At 46.3% G+C, this 20,773-nt stretch overlaps 1 protein-coding gene across 6 annotated transcripts in view; it reads left to right on the forward strand.

Moving 5' to 3' along the window:
- The first annotated feature begins 3,769 nt into the window (after window positions 1-3,769).
- Window positions 3,770-20,773, forward strand: part of ARHGAP39 (Rho GTPase activating protein 39) — a 152,901-nt gene continuing 135,897 nt past the window's right edge. For 4 of the 6 annotated variants that reach the window (XM_036923056.2, XM_057497607.1, XM_036923061.2 and 1 more), the window contains exon 1: window positions 3,771-3,937. The gene's annotated coding sequence lies outside the window, so the exon portion shown is untranslated. Of the gene's footprint in view, window positions 3,938-12,625; window positions 12,735-20,773 lie in introns of those variants that run through there. The other 2 variants (XM_036923060.2, XM_036923057.2) reach the window with 2 other exon arrangements.

Consider the following 20,773-nt stretch of genomic DNA (forward strand, 5'->3'; position numbering starts at 1 on the left):
CTTCTGCTTCATGGCATTAAATACATCATGCCACTCCCTTCTGGCCTGTAAGGTTTCTGCTGAGAAGTCTGATGTTAGCCTGGTGGGCTTTCCTTTGTATGTGATCTTATTTCTGTCTCTGGCTGCTTTTAACAGTCTGTCCTTATCCTTGATCTTTCCCATTTTAATTACTATGTATCTTCGTGTTGTCTTCCTTGGGTCCCTTGTGTTGGGAGATCTGTGGATCTCCATGGTCTGAGAGACTATCTCCTTCCCCAGATTGGGGAAGTTTTCAGCAACTACCTCCTCAAAGACACTTTCTATCCCTTTCTCTCTCTTCTACTTCTTCTGGTATCCCTATAATGTGAATATTGTTCCGTTTGGATTGGTCACGCAGTTCTCTCAATATTCTTTCATTCTTAGAGATCCTTTTTTCTCTCTGTGCCTCAGCTTCTTTGTATTCCTCTTCTCTAGTTTCTATTTCATTTATTGTCTCCTCCACCATATCCAACCTGCTTTTAATACCCTCCATTGTGCTCTTCAATGATTGGATCTCCGACTTGAATTTATTCCTGGGTTCTTGGATGTCTTTCCCTACCTTCATTAGCATGTTAATGATTTTTATTTTGAACTCCATTTCAGGAAGCCTCACGAGGTCCATATCATTTAATCTTCTCCAGAGTTGTATTAATAATTTTACTCTGGACCTGGTTTCTTTGGCATTTCATATTTGTATATGGTGCCTTCTAGTGTCCAGAAGCTCCATTCTGGAGCTGCTCAGCCCCTGAAGCAATTTTGGGGGCCACAGGGGAGTGGTATTGGTACCCCGGGTGAAGAAAGACGTGTTCCCCGCTTCCTGGTTGCTGTGCCTGTCTTCACTGCCTGAGCCAGTGGGCTGAGTACACAGATATAAGCTTTTGTCTTAGAGCAGCCGGATATGGATCCTTGCTTTCCACAAGTGGCCGGAATCCCAGTCTCCCCAGGAACTCCGCCTGTCCCAGCTTTCCAACCCCATAATCAGAAGAGTATGATGAAAGCACCATGAAATATAGGTTTGTGCTCGCACAGTAGGTCTCCGGAGCCAGGTACTCAGCAGTCCCAGGCCTTCCACTCCCTCCCCGCTCTGTTTCTCCTCCTCCCGCCAGTGAGCTGGGGTGGGGGAGGGGCTCGGTCCTGCGGAGCCACAGCTTTGGTACGTTACCCGTTCGGTGAGGTCTGCTCTTTTCACCGTCCTTTCCTGTTCTCTCTCAGGTTTATTTGCACCAACTATATTTTCTAATTGTATCCAGTTTTAGGAAGCCTCTGTCTCTCCTCTCATGCTGCCATCTTTTTTCATGGTTTTATTTTTAATATTAACAATATTATCTGTAGTCTCTTGATTTACAGAATAAAATTTTCTTTGGCCCTTGGTAATGGTTTTCATTTGAATTCAATTTCACCTGAATATTAAAATTTCCATCTTGGTTTTATTTTGGATTTCCCCCTAACACATCTTTTTCCATACTTAGGATTTTTCCATTTTTTAAATGCTCAAACCTATGTTTGGCAGGGGGTGGGGAAGGAGAATAGAAATGGAAAGATATTCACACTAGTACGTCTCCATCTTTTTTCAAGGAAAACCTCATCCACTCATTTACCTAGGTTACCTAGCTTACCTAGAAAGGGAAAGGGTTGTAGCACAGTCTTTGGCTGCCTCCGGGAAGACCTGAATACATGTTTGGCAACTTTCTAGAATGTGTGGACATGTAACACCTGTTGTCTTCAGTCAAAACACTGACATCCTGTTACAAGCAGATGACACACAAAGTCATGTCCTCTTGTTACTGAGTCCAAACTCACCATATGACATGCCAGTAAGTGGAGAGACAGGTGTTGGGGTCAGGAAACTAACTTTATTTGGAACCCAGAAGACTGAGAAGATGGTGGACTCATGTCCTAAAGCCCCATCTTAACTCAGGGTTGGTTGCAAGCTTCTTTTATGCCAGTGAAGGGGGAGCAGGAAGGGGAACTTAAGGGGTGACTGAAGGCTGCAGACATCTGGGTTCCAGTGTCCGAGGAGAGCTGAGAAACTCTGTGTCTGTGGTTAGTTTACTCTCACCGGCCTAGGTCTGCTCACGATGTTCCTAAAGCTCTCTGACAAAGCAATCATTATTTTCATACATATTTCCCTATCTCCTGGAGGAGTTGAGCTTTGGGTAAGGAGCTATTTGCAGAAATCTCAAACTGTGAGCACAATTTCTTTTGATGATCAACAATGCTATGCGCGGGACTGCAGGAGCATTTTTTTTTCCTTTTGGCCCAAAGACTAAGGCAGCAAAGGAAACAACAGTATGGAGGCAGAGATGCCAAACTGTTTCACCCAATTTTATCCTGAGAACTGGATTCGCACATCAGCGCTCCCATCAATAAAGTCAATTCAGACTCAAGACGTTGGCAGTTTGTGATGGCATCAGATGGCAATAGGAGAAAACATGTCGGATTCAGAACCAAGTACTCCAAACAGGAACACTTTCCTTGGAATTGGAGGAGGAGGAAAGAGTGAGATAAAAACAATAAGGCGGTGAGGTGTAGGTACTATTTTGAGAAGCATAGTCACTAGGGGAAGTGAGTGGGCCTGGGATGGAGACGTTCAGAAGGCCTTTTGTACTTAGGCGGGGATGTACATGTGTGGGCCTTTCGGTTCGGTAATAAGAGAAGTTTTGGTCTTATCTGGGAGGCTTAATTAGAGAGGCCTGAGAAACTCACACGGTCATGTTAGAGTGGGGGTTTTATCCTCCTAAGAGAAAAATCACGAGATCGCCAGGGTTTGTGTAGTGTTCATTTTTTAAGTTAAAAGTGAAGCCAGCCAGTCTACTTTTGTGATGTTTTTGCAGTAGTCACCATTAAGGAGAAAGGCTGGGTTCATCCAGGTTGGGTTTTCTCAGATGCTCACATTGGAGAGGAAGCTGAGAAAGGATGGAGCGCGGAGACCGCTTGCCCACGTGTGCGGGTGTGGGTGCGAAGACGGGCCGGAGGGGCGCGAGGGTGGCGAGGAGAGCTCCTTCCAGCAGGGGGCGCGGAAGCGGGGAGCGGCAGGGCAGGGAGCGTAACGAGTCCGACTTGAGGCCGAGCTTTCAGGCGTGCGCAGACCTCGAGACGCCGGGATCCAGGGTGCGGCCGCGGACTGGGCGGTGCGGGCGTCTGTGTCCTGCTGTTGGGGAGCGCCAGGCTGCTTAGCTTCCGTTTTGCCAGAAATACAATTTTTAGAAACCAGGTAGTAATCTTAAAAAGCTTTAAGAACAGCCTAAACACAGACTAGAAAATGCAGAGCCAGTTACCAAGAGTTGAGATGACAGGGCAAAAATTAAACAGCCAGAGACACGGAGGATAAAGGCCGTCTAGTTTATCTAACAAGTCACAGCGGACCCGACGGGAATGAGAGCCAAGATTTTAAGATATCATTGCTGACAACCTCCCTTTTCCCCAGAGAACGGAAGGGGGAGTTTGAGATTCAGCAGATCCAAGACAGCTGGAGTCGGCGAACTACACGATACCCAGCGGATGCAACGGCACGTCCGCCTCACAGCACCGCGAGGACGGAAGTAGCCGGTGGCTCCCAGGCAGGGGCGTCGGGGCGGGGCGTCGACGTCACGTGGGCAGGGCGCCCCTCGGCCGCCCGCGCTCGCCACGTGGGAGGAGCCAGGCCCAGTCCAGCCCCGGTTCCCGGCACGCGGCGCACCGCGCGCCAGCGCACGCGCACCGCGCTCCTGGCGGCGCCCCCTGGCGGCGGCGCGGGGCGGGGGCGGGGCTGGAGGCGGGGGGTTGCGCTGGTGACGGGAGGACGCGGGCCGCGGCACTGGGGTGGCGGCGGCCGCGACGGAAGACGCGGACTGAGGGCAGCAGCGGCGGCGAGCCGTGGGTAACTCGCGCCCCCTCGGGATGAGGGGCTGTGGCGGCGCAGACCGTGCGCAGCCGGCCGGTGAGAGCGCGGGAGGTGGGCGGCGCGGGCCGGGAAGATGGCGGAGAGGCCGGCGCTGCGGTCCCCGCCAGGCCTCGCGAGGATCCGGGTCCGCGGCTACGGAGGGGCGGCCGGGGAGGAGGCGCGGTGTGCTGGGTCCCGCTGGGCGGGGTGCCGGAGCGCGAGGCCGAGCCTGTGCCGGGGGCAGTGTGTGAGATGGGCGTGGGGGTCCGGCCGAGGGTGGGTGTGCCCGGCCGAGGGTGGGCGTGTGTGAGCGTGCCCGGCCTGAGGGAGGGTGTGGGTGTGGGTGTGGGTGTGTGAGTGTGAGCGTGCCCCGCCGAGGGTGAATGTGGGTGTGAGTGTGTGTGTGTGTGTGTGTGTGTGTGCGTGTGCTGGCCGAGGGTGGGCCGGAGTGCGGGCGCCGGGCGCGGACCTGGGCTCTGCGGCGAGGCACGCTGGGCGCCCGGCTCTCCGCGCCCGCTCTCGGGCCGCCTTCCCGGAGCTGCAATCCCCTCGGTGGCTTCCCGGTCGTGGGAGTGGTGTAGGCGGGAGAGTGCGCCCAGTGCCAAGGGCCGTCAGTCCCTGGAGTCAGGACGTCTTTTATTTTAAAACGCGCAGCCGGTTGCGAGGCCGCGGCAGCTGGGGCGGTGTTACGTGCTGCTCCCACCAGCAGCTGCGGTGTGCGCTGCGCAACCCTCATCGGCAAAAATGCGGCGCCCCCACCTCCTGCTCCCAGCCCTCCACTGCCTCGTTTAACCAAACCTCCAGTGACCTCTGCGAAACACAGTTTCCAGGCTTCGTGTTCCTTCCCTGGTGCAGACAATGGGAGATTTGTCTTTGAAGCCAGTGAGGGGAATTGAACCCTGTGCGTTTCGTGCCTCTGTAAACAGCAGGTGGTTTCCGGTCAGCAGCTCCTCTTTCGCTGTAGCAAGGTGTGCTTCTACTCGCGGGGGGAGGGGAAAGAGATTTGATCGGAGGTGTGACTATAAAGTAAGGAAACGCATTCCATAAAGCGTCGTGGGCGCAGACTTGATGGCCCGCAGACGCTTGGTCAGGGAATGAGCAGGGGGCCAGGTCGCCTCAGTACCTGCACTTTGTCTAGTCAGCTGCCTTGCCAGGAGGATGGAGAACAGAATGGAGAGGGTGGGCTCTGGAGTCACGTTGCCTGCCTCTGATGTGATTCTTACGTTTACTGGCTTTGTTCTCTGTGCCTTTGGTTTCTCATCTGTAAAATGGGGGCACCAATAATATTCGCTTCCCAGGGTGGTTGTGAGGACCTGGTGAAGTAAGACTGCAGGACGCTTTGTGCCTGGTGCGTCTAAGTGTTCTAGCAGCAGTTGCTGTCACTGGCAAAACTGGGTTTCCAGGGTGCATTTGCTGGGTGGTTGATTCCTCATTTGGCCCCTAGCATCACCTCTTAGTTTTACCTTAACTCGAAGTCTGTGGTTCCCTTTTCTTACACAGGTAGTGTGGGGTCATATTTGGAAAAACAGTCTTTAAAAGGTAAACGAACCAATCTCATGTACTTAGGTAAGTTATTATATAGAACTGTTTTAGAAAATATTTTTGGAAAAAAAAAGCTAATGAGCAAGTCTAGAATACCATAGTCCTTACTGTACTTGGGGTGGCATAATTGAGGATGACACTTAGAGCCGTTCTTGGGTAATTCTGTTTGAATTAAATTACTGAAGCCATTGTTGTTATACAGTGTTATCCTTGTAATGGAAAAGATAATTTATTAGCAAACTTTTAGTGACAGTGAGGACATAAGCAACAGAAAGTGAGAAATGGAATTACCAGTGCTGTGGGATTCTGTCTTGCTAAGCTGTGGGAAGAAATAAGACTTAATTTGCTTCAGAAGAGTGGAAAAATTCCTTGTTTCCCAAGGAGGTGACTCCCTTTCTCAGATCTAGGAAAGTATCTTAGGCTTACCCTAGATAACTACATCTCATCTCCTTTATCTATGTGACACAAGAACTAAGGAAAGAAAGCCTTCCATTCTACGTAGAGTCTTTGGGCATTTGTGGGATTTAGGATTAGAATGTTTAATGTTCAGAACAAATGGTAATGAAGCAGCTTTTGTGCAAATTTCAAAGTATCTAAAGATAGATTTAAGAAGTCCATCCCAGCCTTCTGTCCTACAGTTGTGCTAGGTTGGGCTGTCGAACTATTTAGTGACAGCAGGTTCAGTGTCTTGCTAGGCTTCCACTTGGTTCTTTGGTGCTTTAGAAAAAAGCCTGTGTAATATGTTTTCATGGGGAGACATCTGGTTTTACTAGCAAAACCCCTTTGCTATGCCTGTTCACTGACCTGTGGTTATTTGGTCATATTTTGTGGGTCTTACATGTTCCCTTTCAAAGTTGGCTTTGTGGGTTTCCTGTCTCAGAGTCCAGCCTTGGTGTGCAGCCTTTCATGCAGGGCAGGTCCTGGGGGGTGCCTTCTGGCAGAGCCGAACTGGATTGGCCACCTGCCTCCAGGCTCCTTCTTCTGTTACTTTTCTAGATCCCCCAGGTAAGATCCACACTCAGTTATTGGCTGTCTCTGCTGCCTCCTGTACCTGCCTCGCTGTGCCATCTATCACCTGCCTCTGGGACTTGCCCCTGGCTTTGGTGGCTCTTCCCTGCTCCCTGAGGTCATGTCTGACTCCGACTCCTGTCCTTTGCATGCTCCACCTTGCTAAGATGGACCTCCTCACCTGGACCTACAGTCCTGGTTCTCTCCCATTTTGCCGAGCTCATATCTCAGAGGACTAGCATTTTGCGGACTTTGTCTTTCCCTGAAAGTTGAGTTGCTCAGCAGTGTCTGCCATCCTGTTCAATTCCCAAAATGTGTTGTTGAAATAAATGAATTTTATAATCATATGTCGAGGAGTTCTGATAACATGAAGTTGTATCTCCCTCCCGACACCACAATTCATGAGCTTGTTACTAAACTTCTAAACTCATACTGGTCTTTGACACAGTTTACGTGTTGGGAAAAGAGCTTAATTGGCTATTGCTATGCTCCATTGCATGGAATGGTTTAACATTAACCAAGCTTTCTTATTTTAACATTTAGTGTGGCATTTCCCTGCTTTTCTTTGAAGTCTTTGGAATTCTGTCGGAAATTTTATATAATATTCATAATATTCCATAATACTCAGCATTAGGAATATTTTTTCAATATTCTGTGCAAAGGTTTGCTACATAGCATTAATTCAGTACTTTAATTGAACATCTGATCTGTGACCAATTAGTTGTGTGTATATTGTAACACCACAGACATGTGGCACAACTGTTCTTTTAAGGAGCTTGAAAAGGAGAAAATTTCATAAGGCTACGAGTCCTTCTATGCTTAAGGGCTGAACAGTGCTCCAGACCAGGATCTGTGAGCTACAGCCACTGGTAGGCCCCCTGCCTGTCTTGTAAATAATGTTTTATTGAAATACAGTCTGAAAGGGTATCTCGCCACGACCCTCCTTACCCAGAACGACTCAGGAGACACGGGCCCAACGCAAGAGATTTTATTATCTAAAAGAGAGAGTGGCTGCCCCCAGAGGCGGGGGGGTGGGGGGAGAGAGAAAGGGGGGGAGCAGCGGGACAGAGAGCGCAGAGAGAAAGAGGGAGAGAGAGCAGGGAGAGCGGGGCAGCAGAGAGACAGAGCGCGACAGAGAGACAGAGACAGAGAGAGAAGGGGCAGCAGCGTGGTGCCTTTTATTGTGGATCCGCTTGGCCTGCTGCTTTGGGGGAGGGTTGGGATGTTTAGGGATAAGGCGGGGTAAACCCAGTAGAGCCCCAGGCAAGCCCAGGCATAATTCTCACCGGCTTATGTGCTTGGGACCATGGGGCAAATGAAGGATAAATTACTATATTCTTACATTCCTCCCTTTTCTGTTTTATAAGTGGTAGAGGATTTGGGAAGGGGTGAAGGTCAGTCTTCAGTAATTGCTTCCTGCTGATTAGGGGCGATGGAGTTCATTTCTGTATTGATGGGGAGTGGTCCTCAGATGAGCCCTTGGTCTGCAGTGGTGATGGCATTTTCCAGGTTCAGTAAGGATCATCGTCTTTGGAGAGGGGTTGGTAATCCTGTAATATAAGCTGGCTAAAGGTTTGGTTAGAAATTTTTTGCATTTGGGCTGATTGCTATGTTTACATAGGGTGGCTGAATTAATAGCATTTTGGGGGGACATATGTGTAGGCAGCAAAGCAACCTGTAGGGCAAAGGGAATTTTTGATGGTGCAGTCTTTTGGACAGTCTGAAAGAGAAGAAAGGGCTGGTGTTGGGAAGATAGGGCTGGTGAGAGAGTAAGTGTTGAGACCAGGGTTAATAACCCTGAAGCATGACGCATGGCGGTTGTAAGGGAGGTCTTAGGACTCTGTGCTGTGAGAAACTTCTTCAGTGATGAGTGGAAGTGGAGATGAGCAGCGCGAAATGCGGAGAGTAAGAGGTCCCGTCAGGGTGGAGGAGTAGGAACCTGTGGGAGATTCGGTGGGAGGGGAATAAGGGGAGACAAACGGCTTAAGGTGGGAGTTGTGTATCCAATGGGGAAGACCCTGGAGTTTAACCGCAGTTGGCGTGGAAAGGATTACTGTGTATGGTCTTGGAATGGGCATGGTTTGGAGAAGTTTTTTCCTGTCTATGGTAATGGCCTTGTAGCCCGGGGAGAGCTGAACTCTCAGATATGTGACTTGAGCGGCAGACAGCTGAACTTTGGGGGGCGAAACTCGGTAGCTGTGTTCTGAGAGAAAGTTTAAAAGGAGAATAGTATCCTGTTGAGAGGTTTGTAGGGAGGGACTGCACAGGAGGAGATCATCTACATATTGAAGGAGGGTGGAGCTCGAGAGAGTAAGGGATTTGAGGTCTTGTGTTAGAGCCTGTCAAAAAAGGTGGGGACTATCCCTAAAGCCTTGGGGAAGGACTTAAGTGTTCTCTGAATATTAAAAATTAATTTAACATAAGAAATTTCCTGCCTTGATTTTTCTCTGGGATACCGGCGTCTTGGTCTGGGAGCATATCAAAAGGCTGCCTGCTCAGCTCCCAAGGTGGGCTGAGGTATTGTCTATTTGCTAAAGAATCCTGCCTTTTACTATGCCGTCTACAGCTGGGTCTGCAGTTAGTTGCTCAGTCTGCAAAATTACCTCCTCAGATCTGAAGGAGGAAAGACAGCACATAGGCCTGGGCCTTTTAGTATGCTAAAGTGAATCTTATACAGGATTACAATGATTAGCGTAAGAAAACATGTGCTACTCTTCTTTATCTGGGGAACATTAACTATCTCACTGAAGAATGATTTTAGAGCTTAATGTTCAACATAGTTTTAGCAGGGGGTGGTTTCCTAGCATGTAGTTACATTGCTCTGACTGCAAATATCCTGCCTTGCTTTCTCCAGAGGCTCTCACCTTATTCTAAAGCCTATGGTCCCTGTCTCATTCTCCCCTCTACAGATGGAGACCCTAGCTGCTGCTAGGGAAAGGGGATGACGACCGCTCTGGCTGCTTCATGCTGAGAGGGGGTGCAGTAAAGGGTGTAGCTAGGTCTCCATTACTGGTCAGTTGAGAGAGCCTCGGAAGGCTGGCGCTTCTATTCTGGGTTTCATTTCTATTACTATTTGCAGTTTTGTGGCTTCTAGGCAAGATAGAACAAATTGTTTTATTAGGTTAAATAGCAACATCTGGAGTTGGATTTTCCATTCTGGAAGGACAAACTTGACGAGATTAAGAATGCATGGCTGAATATGAGAACTAGAAATATGAAGAGTCTAATTGGGAATCATAGCCAGGTATCATGGGGAAACTAGAATTCTGGATCGAGTTTACATCTCAATGACTAGTATTAGGATTTAGTATAGATAAGATTGCATTATTGAAACAATACTTTTCTCTTAAATCACCCTTATTTTTATTAGAAGTAACCAGGTTAAGAAAATAATTAACAGTTGGCTTGATTATTTGCATAAGTGCAGCAAGAAGAGCAATTGATTACATAGGCTCTTTTAAATATGCTTTGCTGGAACTTTTTGTAAGGAATTTCAGATTGAACTTTTAAGGGCTTCTTGAGGCCAGAAAGCCAAGCCAGATTTGCCATCAGCTTGTGCCTGCAGTACCTGTAGATTTGGGTGAATTCCTCTCTTCCTGAGGTTCCTGCAACTGCCAGGAAGTGACCTTCCTTACTCACCTGGTAAGGCTGCTGGGAACTCTGTAAGCAAGGTACCAGGCCAGTTCTAAGGGGCTTTGTTGGCGTTAAAAGTCAATCTTAGTTCCTTAAAGCTGTCTGTTCATATCTGAGTTTACACACGTGTCTCTCAGGTATGACGTTCCAGTCAAAGCCTTGGTAATATGACCAGTGTTTTTAATTGGTCCTCTTACAAGGAAAGCAGATTCTTATTTAACTTGTACAAATAAACATACTGCCATGAAATATAAAAAGAGTCACTGAGAGTTTTTAAATTCTGGAGGGATCAGGTAGAGAGAAAGATAAAGTTTCAGTTCTGCTTATAAAGGCAGTCATTTACTAAACTGTTGTCAGCTTAAGAGAAAAAGCTTAAAACACTTTATCAACAACATGTGAAACAAAAAGCCACAAAATTCTCTTCCTTAGTTTACTTAATCCTATGTAACTAATACCTGTTCTGCTGAAATCTATTTTACTGGTTTAGGAGTAATAAAACAGTGACTATAGATGACAAAAGACTTACAACTTACTGTAAGACAGTTGTCATAGGGAAATTTGGCATCATTCTCTGTGATAGTGCCTTCCAGGTAATAAAGCAGGTAAATAAGCCAAATTAGCCAAATATTTTCTCCAATGAGAAAAAATTCCTCTGACATGTTCCAGGGGCCCTCTGGAAAATATCAGAGTTAACTAGAGGTAAAAGCACCTTTTTGCATTTGATTTTGGGAAGCTGTTAAAAGTTTTAAGGCACTTGCTTAAATAGTTACTCACATTAGACAAAGCTACACTTCACTTTAAGCATTTTTCTTTGAAAAATTTAACAGATACCATCAACTTAAATGACTTTAGGTAAACTTAGGCAGCTGATAACCATAAGGACATGTCTATTCAGTTCAACTTAAATTAGCATTAATGCTTAATATCTTCTATTAGAATTTTCTGGAAATTTTAGAATGCCCAATTCTTACAAGCGCTTGTCTTTAAATCAATTTTTATTAATACCATCCAGAGGTAGAAAAATATCTTTCATTTACACACTTAGACACAAACATACAGATTGAGATGTAATGATACAGTGAGAGGACAGACAGCTCCTGGCATGAGCCAGGAGGGGACAAGAGAGCCCGTGGTGGTGCATTGTCTAGGAGTTTTATAGGTAGTTGAGGATATTTGGGAATGTGAAAAAGCTTAGGGGTGAGGACTTTAAGGCAAGTAGTAGGTGTTTAGGATTGCAGGGGAGACAGAGAGAGAGCTTGGTTTGGAGGTAGGAGAAAGCCTGGATATATGGGATCTCTTTCCATTTGCCCGTACGCTCACAGAAGTTGTATAAGTTGCAGAGAATTTTAGGATCTAAAGAGCCATTTGGAGGCCATTTAGACTGATTGTCTAAGGGATATTGTGGCCAGATCTCATTACAGTAGCGAACAGGTTTGAGGTCTGGAGTGAGGTGGAGGGGCTTTAGATTATTGAGTAAGCACCCTAGCGGTGAATCTACGGAACGGAGGGGCCAGATCCCATGGTGAGAATGAGACCGTTCAGAGTCGCTGAGGCATCCCTGAGCGATTGAGAAGGTCGCGGAGAAGACCAGGCACAGTTAGGGGGTCGTCACCACCTCTAACTGCGGGGTCGAGGCAAAAACGCCGGGGAGGCTTGGTACCTGGTACCAGGAGTTTTCAAGTCCAGTAGAAACATAGATAAAGGGAGACCAGGCCTCAGTGGATGAGGATTCTCACCATGGGAAGGCAGAGAAGGGTTGACTATGGGGATCAACCGTGACTCTGAAAGTCGTGGTTGGGGGTGCCCCTGTCCCAGAGGAGCCCTTGGGGGTGCCAGACACTGAACGGTCACTTCCCAGGTTCCAAAGGGACATTTAAGTCGACCATGAAGGGGAGACTCACCAAATCGAAGGCCAGTGTTGGGCGAGAAGACGAGCGACCGGGGAAGTGGACGGTGAGCCCATGGAGGAGGATCGGGCAGTGAGGGTTCCCAGAGCAGCTCAGGTTCCTGGAGGAAGAGCAAAGTCAATGGGAGAGCCTCATCTGAAGTCACGGCACCAATGAAAGGGTATCTTGCCGTGACCCTCCTTACCCAGGACGACTCAGGAGACACGGGCCCAACGCAAGAGATTTTATTATCTAAAAGAGAGAGTGGCTGCCCCAGACGGGGGTGGGGAGAGAGACAGAGAGGGAGAGGGAGCAGGGCAGCAGAGAGACAGAGAGCGACAGAGAGACAGACAGAGACAGAGAGAGAGGGGGCAGCAGCGTGGTGCCTTTTATTGTGGATCCGCTCGGCCTTCTGCTTTGGGGGAGGGTTGGGATGTTTAGAGATAAGGCGGGGTAAACCCAGTAGAGCCCCAGGCAAGCCCAGGCATAATTCTCACCGGCTTATGTGCTTGGGACCATGGGGCAAATGGAGGATAAATTACTATATTCTTACACAGTCACCCTCATCATTCTAAAATCCTCTGTGGCTGCTTTGGCAAAATTGACTTGGCAGAGTTGGCACAGAGGCTGTATGGCCCAGAAAGCCTAAATTGTTTACTCTCTGGCTCATTTCCAGAAAAAGTTTGCTCTAGAAGTTCACTGGGATAATGATTGCAGAGGGCTGCAGTGTGAGGGAAGGCTTCAAGGAAGAGGTGGTCTTTGAGCTGAACCTCACTCAGTAGGAGGTGAGTGGGGGAATGAGGGAGGACATCGCTGCATCACAGACAGACGGTGCTCCATGGTCTGGGAGCAAAGGCAGGAAGGCGCATTATGTGTGATTTGTGGGGATTATAAGACTGGGTAAGGAGTAAGAGAAGATAAGGAAGTAGCCCTTGTTTGGGACATGCTGTTCTTAGGGCAGCAGAGTAGCAGAGACTCAGTGTCTCTTAAGGCTTCATCTTGGAACTGGTGGCTGAGGTTCCATGGGCCAAAGCAGGTCACATGGCCCAGCCACCAGGAGGAGGGAATAGAGGGAGTGGGAGTCCTGTGGCAGGGGCAGCATGTTGGGTATACAGCCTTCTTAGAGAAAAGGGGTGAACAAATAATTGGAGATAACGTGACCCCACCCCCACCCCCAAAGGGAGAAAATGATACTGCTTTGTGCTGGTCTTAAGGCTCCCCAGACCCTTTGTCCTTCTTCATTTCCAGCCTCATCTGCTTGGTTGCCACCTGGAGGCTTGGCGTCCTGGGGCCTCCGCCACCCACCACATCCTGTTGCTCCAGGTCCTGCTCATATATAGTTACCGGATCCATTCTTCCTTTGTCACTAAGGCCACCAGCCATGCAGGGCCTGTGCCGTGTCCCTTTTGCATTATGGCTGTGCCTCCTGGGTGGGCTCTGTCCCCTCTGTCTTCCACACAGCTGCTCAGGTGACATGTGAAGAGCAGTGCTTCTCACCCAGAGTGATTTATCTAGAGACATTTTTAGTCACCCCAGCTGGGATGGGGAGCCACTAGCATCAAGTGTGTGGAGGCCGGGACTGCTGCTCAGCCTCCTGCAAAGCCCAGGACAGCTCCACCAGCAGTGCTGGCTGAGGAGCAGGCCCAGAGTAGGTGCAGCCAGGGGCTCCCCTGCCCTGCACCCCTCCCAGGCTCCCCATGCCTCTTAGACTGCTCTCCGCAGCCTGTGTGCCCCCGAATTGCGCTCTTGCTCCCTAGTGATGCCAGCTGAGTGCCGCTAGGCCAAGCTCCGTTTTGAGTTCCCTCCTCCCCACAAAGCAAGCACAGCTAGGCCACCCCTTCAGCTCCACTGACCCTTCCCAGCAGGAGCCCCACCGGCCTGGCCCTGCGAGTTCTCCTTCTGCCTCTCCTGGTGCTCAGTCATGCCTTTGGTCACTGCGTGAACACAAGTTATCTCCCCTCTGCATGGAGAAGTCCTTGAGGGCAACAGAGACATTGCTGTTCTCAGTGTCTCCTTGCAACATTTTCTTTGCTCATTCACATCGGTAAAGATGGCTGGATTTGGGTGAGAGCCACCCCAGAGGAGGGTTGACACGAGAGCAACTCCTTTATGCATCCGTCTCCCTTATGTTGGGTGTTTCCAACTACGCAAGGCCTCCCATCTTGTGCTTTCCTAAGTATAAACTTTTTAATTCTCTTAGATTCTCTTTATTTTGGTTTTCTAAAAAGGTAAAAAATTGGAGTAGATCAGGTATTCCAGGTTGGAAAGAATGGAGGGTGTTCAGTGTCCCTGCACCCAGGAGCCTGGTTCCCTGGAGGCACCCACTGTATCTTTGAGAGAGTTTGTAGCTATGAAAGCAAACGTGTATGTATTCTTTTTTCCTACCCTTTTCAAACAGTTTCTGAACCTTGCCTTTTTTAGCTAAATATGTTTGGGAACTAATTCCACATCAGTACAGTTTCCAGTTCATTCTTTTTCACGGCTGTGTTGTGTTTGCTAAATGGAGATGCTGTAATTTATCTAACCAGCCCACATGGGTGAAAATCCTATTTTATGCAGTTACAAATAAGTCTGCAGGTGGGACAGATGTGCTGTAGGATATAGAAATATCCTAGAAATAGCACCTCTTTCTTTTCATCACTGCTTATTCTGTTAAATCAGGTTTTGCTCTTAATTTCTTAATGTCTTTAACTCTGCACTTTCTTTGGTCATTTATTTCTCCCAATTGTCTACTTATCTACATTTAAAATAATATACTATGATCAGATTAAATGAGTTTCTCATTTGAAATTGTTTCATCTTTCACGTGTTCTTATGGATAAGACTGACTAGGAAAACACATCCCCACAGAAACTTGTACATGATGTTCATAGCAGCATTATTCATAAAAGCCAAAAAGTTGAAACCCAAATACCTATCAACAGATGAGTAGATAAAGAAAATGTCCATTCACACAATGGAATATTATTTGGCAATTTAAAAAAAATGAAGTACTGACACATACTACAATGTGGATGAACCTTGAACATTATGCCGAGGGAAACAAGCCAGACACAAAAATTCATATAATTTATGATTTCCTTTATATAAAATGTCCAGAATAGGCAAATTCACAGAGACAAAAAGTACATAATTGTCTTGGGCTGGAGGATGACAGCTAAGAGGTATGGGGTTTTTTAATGTAATGAAAATATCCTAAAATTGGCAGTGGTAAAGGCTGTGCATATCTTTAATACATGAAAAATATACTAAATTTGTATACTTTAAATGGATGAATTGTGTGGTGTGTGCATTATATCTCAATAAAGCTGTTAAGAGTGACTAGGATTTTTCAGAAGAGATCACTCCAAGGTGGGGATCTACAGGGGGCCTTGGGGTTGTGGTAAGTCCAGTGGGCTGCGTGGGAGTGAGGCGGAAAGTCCCTGCTCAGCTGTGCAGGTGCTAGGAGCAGCGATGCAGTGTTGGTCCCAGTGGTGGTGGCTGGAGTTAAACTTTGACTCAATCTCTGAGTGGTGCAATTGGTGCAATTGATCAGATAAATCAGTTAACATCTGAACTCCAGCTCTCGCGTGTAGATCAGGTGAGGTCTGTCCAGGGGCATTGTGAGGCTGAAGTGTGACGGTGTTTCAGAGGGCCCTGTAAGTTACTGAGTGCTATATGTGCATAAAGTTTAAAAAAATTAATTTCAGCACCGAGCAACTGACATGTCAGCAGAGCATGTTTTCTTTCCTCTTGTAGACTGGTCAAAGACAAGGCAACCCTCGAGTGTTGTGGGCCGCAGTGTGAACAGAGAGCTGTTGTCCCAGCTGCCAGCCCTCACTGGCAGCCAGGGTGCCAGGGCTCAGGCTTGAGAGCTCCTCACCCAGCTCCTTGTCTTAGAGCCGAGTTTCCTATTTGGCTGCATTCCTTTGTCTATTCTGCTTCTCTTGGTCCTTTGTGGAAGCTCGGAGACCCCAGCACTAAGCAGAGGAACCAGCTGTTGCATCTTTCATGGGTTGAGCTTTACAGTAATACTGTCCCTAAGACTGCAGTCCCTTCAACAATTTCCTGGAATTTCTGGGGCAGCCAGTATGTTTTTCCTAACAATTAGAACTGTGATGAAGCATACACAATACAAATTTCCCCAGCCCACAGGTCTCACACTATTTGTGAATCAGATTGCATGTGTCACTAAGAATGGTGAAGCAGCTTCTGGACTCTATAGACATCATTTTTCTACTTAATTGCGGTGGTGTGGGTCCTTTATTTTGTATTCAGAATTTAGCTATGGTATTAGGATTCCTACTTCATTCAACTCTGAAAAGCCCAAGAGGTGGCCTTTGTTTCCTAAAAGCTGGGAGGGAGTAACATGGGGGGTCTGAGAGCCCCTCATTTGTAGGGATGTGTGAAAACCAGGCAACCATCTAGGAATAGTGTGGGCCTCTCTGCCTGTGGCTGCTGGAACCCAGGATGGACATCCCTCAGGGTTAGAGCCCTTTTCTCTTGGTTTGGCAGAACTTGATGTCTGGTTCTGTGTTTGCCGGGCCTTGTTCCCGGTCTGTCCTGTCACCTAAGTGCCAGCAATTTGCCAGTTAGGTGCCTCAAGATGGAGACACAGCAGGTCCCTGGCAGGGGACACAGGGAGTGGATAGTGAAAACCTCCCATGGACAGCAGTGGTAGAGGCAAGTGTGGGGCTTTGGGGAGACCCCCAGGATGGCTGGTAGCCTTGCCCAGGGGTAGCATAGTGTGGGTAGGCTTTCTGGAGGAGAGGGTCTTGTCTAGAAGGGAGGGTTCCCTGTGACTGAGTCTCAAGGTATTAGCCAGGCAAAGGAATGGTGTGCCTCAGATGGAAGGGGCAGGAGACACTAGGTGTGGCGGGGGACTTACAGCAGCACTCTGCAGTGAGGCAGGGATGCAGGATGGAAGGTCAGAGATGAGTGGGAGGGCATGTTTGCAAAGCTGAGAGCTTGGACTGCCACATGGTTGCTGTTTTTTTGTTTTTATTTTTATTTTTTGAATTAATTATATATTTTTATTAAGGTATTGATATACACTTGTGAAAGTTTCACATGAAAAACATTGTAGTTACTACATTCACCCATATTATCAAGTCCCTCCCACACCCCATTGAAGTCACTGTCCATTGGTGTAGTAAGATGCCACAGAGTTCCTACTTGTCTTCTCTGTGCTACCCTCTTTCCTCTGACCCCACACACGCCTTGTGCACCAATCATGATACCCCACAATCCCCTTCTATTTTCCTCTCCCACCCGCCCTCCCCCACACCTCCCCTTTGGTGACCACTAGTCCCTTCTTTGAGTTTGTGATTCTGCTGCTGTTTTGTTCCTTCAGTTTTGCTTTGTCATTATACTCCACAAATGAGGGAAATCATTTAGTACTTGTCTTTCTCTGCCTGGCTTATTTCACTGAGCATAATACTCTCTATGTTGTTGCAACGGTTGCAGTGTTGTTGCAAAAAATACTCTTCCATGTTGTTGCAAATGGTAGGATTTGTTTTCTTCACATGACTGAATAGTATTCCAGTGTGTGTATGTACTACATCTTTATCCATTCATCTACTGATGGATACTTAGGTTGCTTCCAAATCTTGGCTGTTGTAAATAGTGCTGCTATAAACATAGGGGTGCATATGTCTTTTTGAGTCTGATCTTGTTTTTTTCAGGTAAATTGCTAGGAGTGGAATTCCTAGGTCAAATGGTATTTCTATTTTGAGTTTTTTGAGGAACCTTCATACTGTTTTCCACAATGGTTGAACTAATTTACATTCCCACCAGCAGTATAGGAGGGTTCCCCTTTCTCTGCATCCTCGCCAGCATTTGTTGTTGTTTGTCTTTTGGATGTTGGCCATCCTAACTGGTGTGAGGTGATATCTCATTGTGGTTTTAATTTGCATTTCTCTGATGACAAGCGATGTGGAGCATCTTTTCATGTGCCTGTTGGCCATCTGAATTTCTTCTTTGGAGAAGTGTCTGTTCATGTCCTCTGCCCATTTTTTAACAGGGTTATTTGCTTTTTGGGTATAGAGGTATGTGAGTTCTTTATACATTTTGGATGTTAACCACTTGTCAGGTATGTCATTTATGAATATATTCTCTCATACTGTAGGATGCCTTTTTGTTCTATTGATGATGTCCTTTGCTGTACAGAAGCTTTTTAGTTTGATGTAGTCCCATTCGTTCATTTTTTATTTTGTTTCCTTTGCCTGAGGAGATATGTTCAGGAAGATGTTGCACATGTTTATATTAAAGAGATTTTTGTTACGTTTTCTTCTAAGAGTTTTATGGTTTCATGACTTACATTCAGGTCTTTGATCCATTTTGAGTTTACTTTTGTGTATGGAGTTAGACAGTAATCCACTTTTGTTCTCTTACATGCAGTTTTGCCAACACCAGTTGTTGAAGAGGCTGTCATTTTCCCATTGTATATCCATGGCTCCTTTATCGTATATTAATTGACCATATATGCTTGGGTTTACATCTGGACTGTCTATTCTGTTCCATTGATCTATGGGTCTGTTCTTGTGCCAGTACCAAATTGTCTTGATATCTGGTGCTTTGTAGTAGCGTTGCTGTTTTTTTATATACATGGATAATAATATTACACACTGTAGTAATAGTATACAGCAGTATAACAGTGCAACTCCTTACAGGTTCCCAGACCCGATTCCAATGTGTGTGTTTGTGTGTGTGTGTGTATATGAAAAAGAGAAAGAGAGCAGGGTCTTTCTACACATGTAACACCAAGCGATTCTCAACCACCAGCAGGGTGTTAGAGAACTCAATTCAATTCTGACACTATCTGCCCAGAGACAGCTCCAGATTGCCCAGGTCTAGGGCTCCGTCCTACAAGACTGCCCTCCACTCCCAAGTCCAGGCACTGGTCACAACCCCGAGGCACCTGTGCTTCTGACCTACCACCTACAGTTGGAGGTTCCAACAACCTCCTTAGGTTCAATTAATTTGCCAGAGTGGCTCACAGAACTCAGGAAAACACTTAGGTTTTAACAGCCAGGTGAAGAGAGACACAGGGCAAGGTCCCAAATACAGGAACTTTGGTCATTGTGGAGCTCAGGGCCTGGCTCAGGGGCACATGGAGGCATCTGGCTCCCCACATGTAGAAACTCTCTGATGGAGAAGCAGAATCCTGGAGACTGCTAAGCTCTTCTCGGGGGTTTTGTGAGGGCTTCATTGCATAGACATGATTGACTAAATTATTGGCCATTGACTGATTCAGCCTTTAGCCCCTGACCTTGGTGGGGTCCAGAAGTCTCTCGTGAACATTCAAATTTAAGACTCTGCATTGTGTTTGAGAACTGTGGATGCAGACCAAATAAATATACCAGTGAAATATATATTTGGTCATTTGAATGACTAAATACGTATTTCTTTTTTTTTTTGTAGATAATTATTTTTTATTGAAGGGTAGTTGACACACAGTATTACATTACATTAGTTTCAGGTGTACAACACAGTGATTCAACATTTATATACATGATAATTCTAGGTACCAGCTATCGCCATACCAAGTTGTTAAAATATTTTGACTATATGCCTTATGCTATACATTACATCCCGGTTACTTTTTTATTTTACAATTGGAAGTGTGTACTATTTTTTTTTTTTTTTGTGAGGGCATCTCTCATATTTATTGATCAAATGGTTGTTAACAACAAGAAAATTCTGTATAGGGGAGTCAATGCTCAATGCACAATCATTAATCCACCCCAGGCCTAATTTTCATTAGTCTCCAATCTTCTCAAACATAACGAACAAGTTCTTACATGGAGAACAAATTCTTACATAGTGAATAAGTTACATGGTGAACAGTACAAGGGCAGTCATCACAGAAACTTTGGTTTTGCTCATGCATTATGAACTATAAACAGTCAGTTCAAATATGAATACTCATTTGATTTTTTTTTTTTTTGTAGATAATTATTTTTTATTGAAGGGTAGTTGACACACAGTATTACATTACATTAGTTTCAGGTGTACAACATAATGATTCAACATTTATATACATGACAATTCTAGGTACCAGCTATCACCATACCAAGCTGTTACAATATCTTGACTATATTCATTACTTCCCGGTTACTTATTATTTTACCATTGGAAGTGTGTACTTATTTATTTATTTATTTTTTTGTGAGGGCATCTCTCATATTTATTGATCAAATGGTTGTTAACAACAATAAAATTCTGTATAGGGGAGTCAATGCTCAATGCACAATCATTAATCCACCCCAAGCCTAATTTTCGTCAGTCTCCAATCTTCTGAGGCATAACAAACAAGTTCTTACATGGAGAACAAATTCTTACATAGTGAATAAGTTCTTACATGGTGAACAGTACAAGGGCAGCCATCACAGAAACCTTCGGTTTTGCTCATGGATTATGAACTATAAACAGTCAGTTCAAATATGAATACTCATTCGATTTTTATACTTGATTTATATGTGGATACCACATTTCTCTCTTCATTATTATTATTTTTAATAAAATGCTGAAGTGGTAGGTAGATGCAAGATAAAGGTAGAAAACATAGTTTAGTGTTGTAAGAGAGCAAATGTAGATGATCAGGTGTGTGCCAGTAGACTATGTGTTAATCCAAGCTAGACAAGGGCAATAAAACATCCACGTATGCAGAAGATGTCTCTCAGAACAGGGGGTGTGAGGTTCTAAGCCTCACCTCTGTTGATCCCCAATTTCTCACCTGATGACCCCCCTGCGACTGTGCCTGTCTTAGGTTGTTCCTCCCTTGAGGAATCTTACCCGTCTCTGGCTAACCAGTCATCTTCCGGGGTCATACAGGGAAATGTAA

This window comes from Manis pentadactyla, chromosome 3 (genome assembly GCF_030020395.1).
Source record: "Manis pentadactyla isolate mManPen7 chromosome 3, mManPen7.hap1, whole genome shotgun sequence".
NCBI classification, from domain to species: domain Eukaryota; kingdom Metazoa; phylum Chordata; class Mammalia; order Pholidota; family Manidae; genus Manis; species Manis pentadactyla.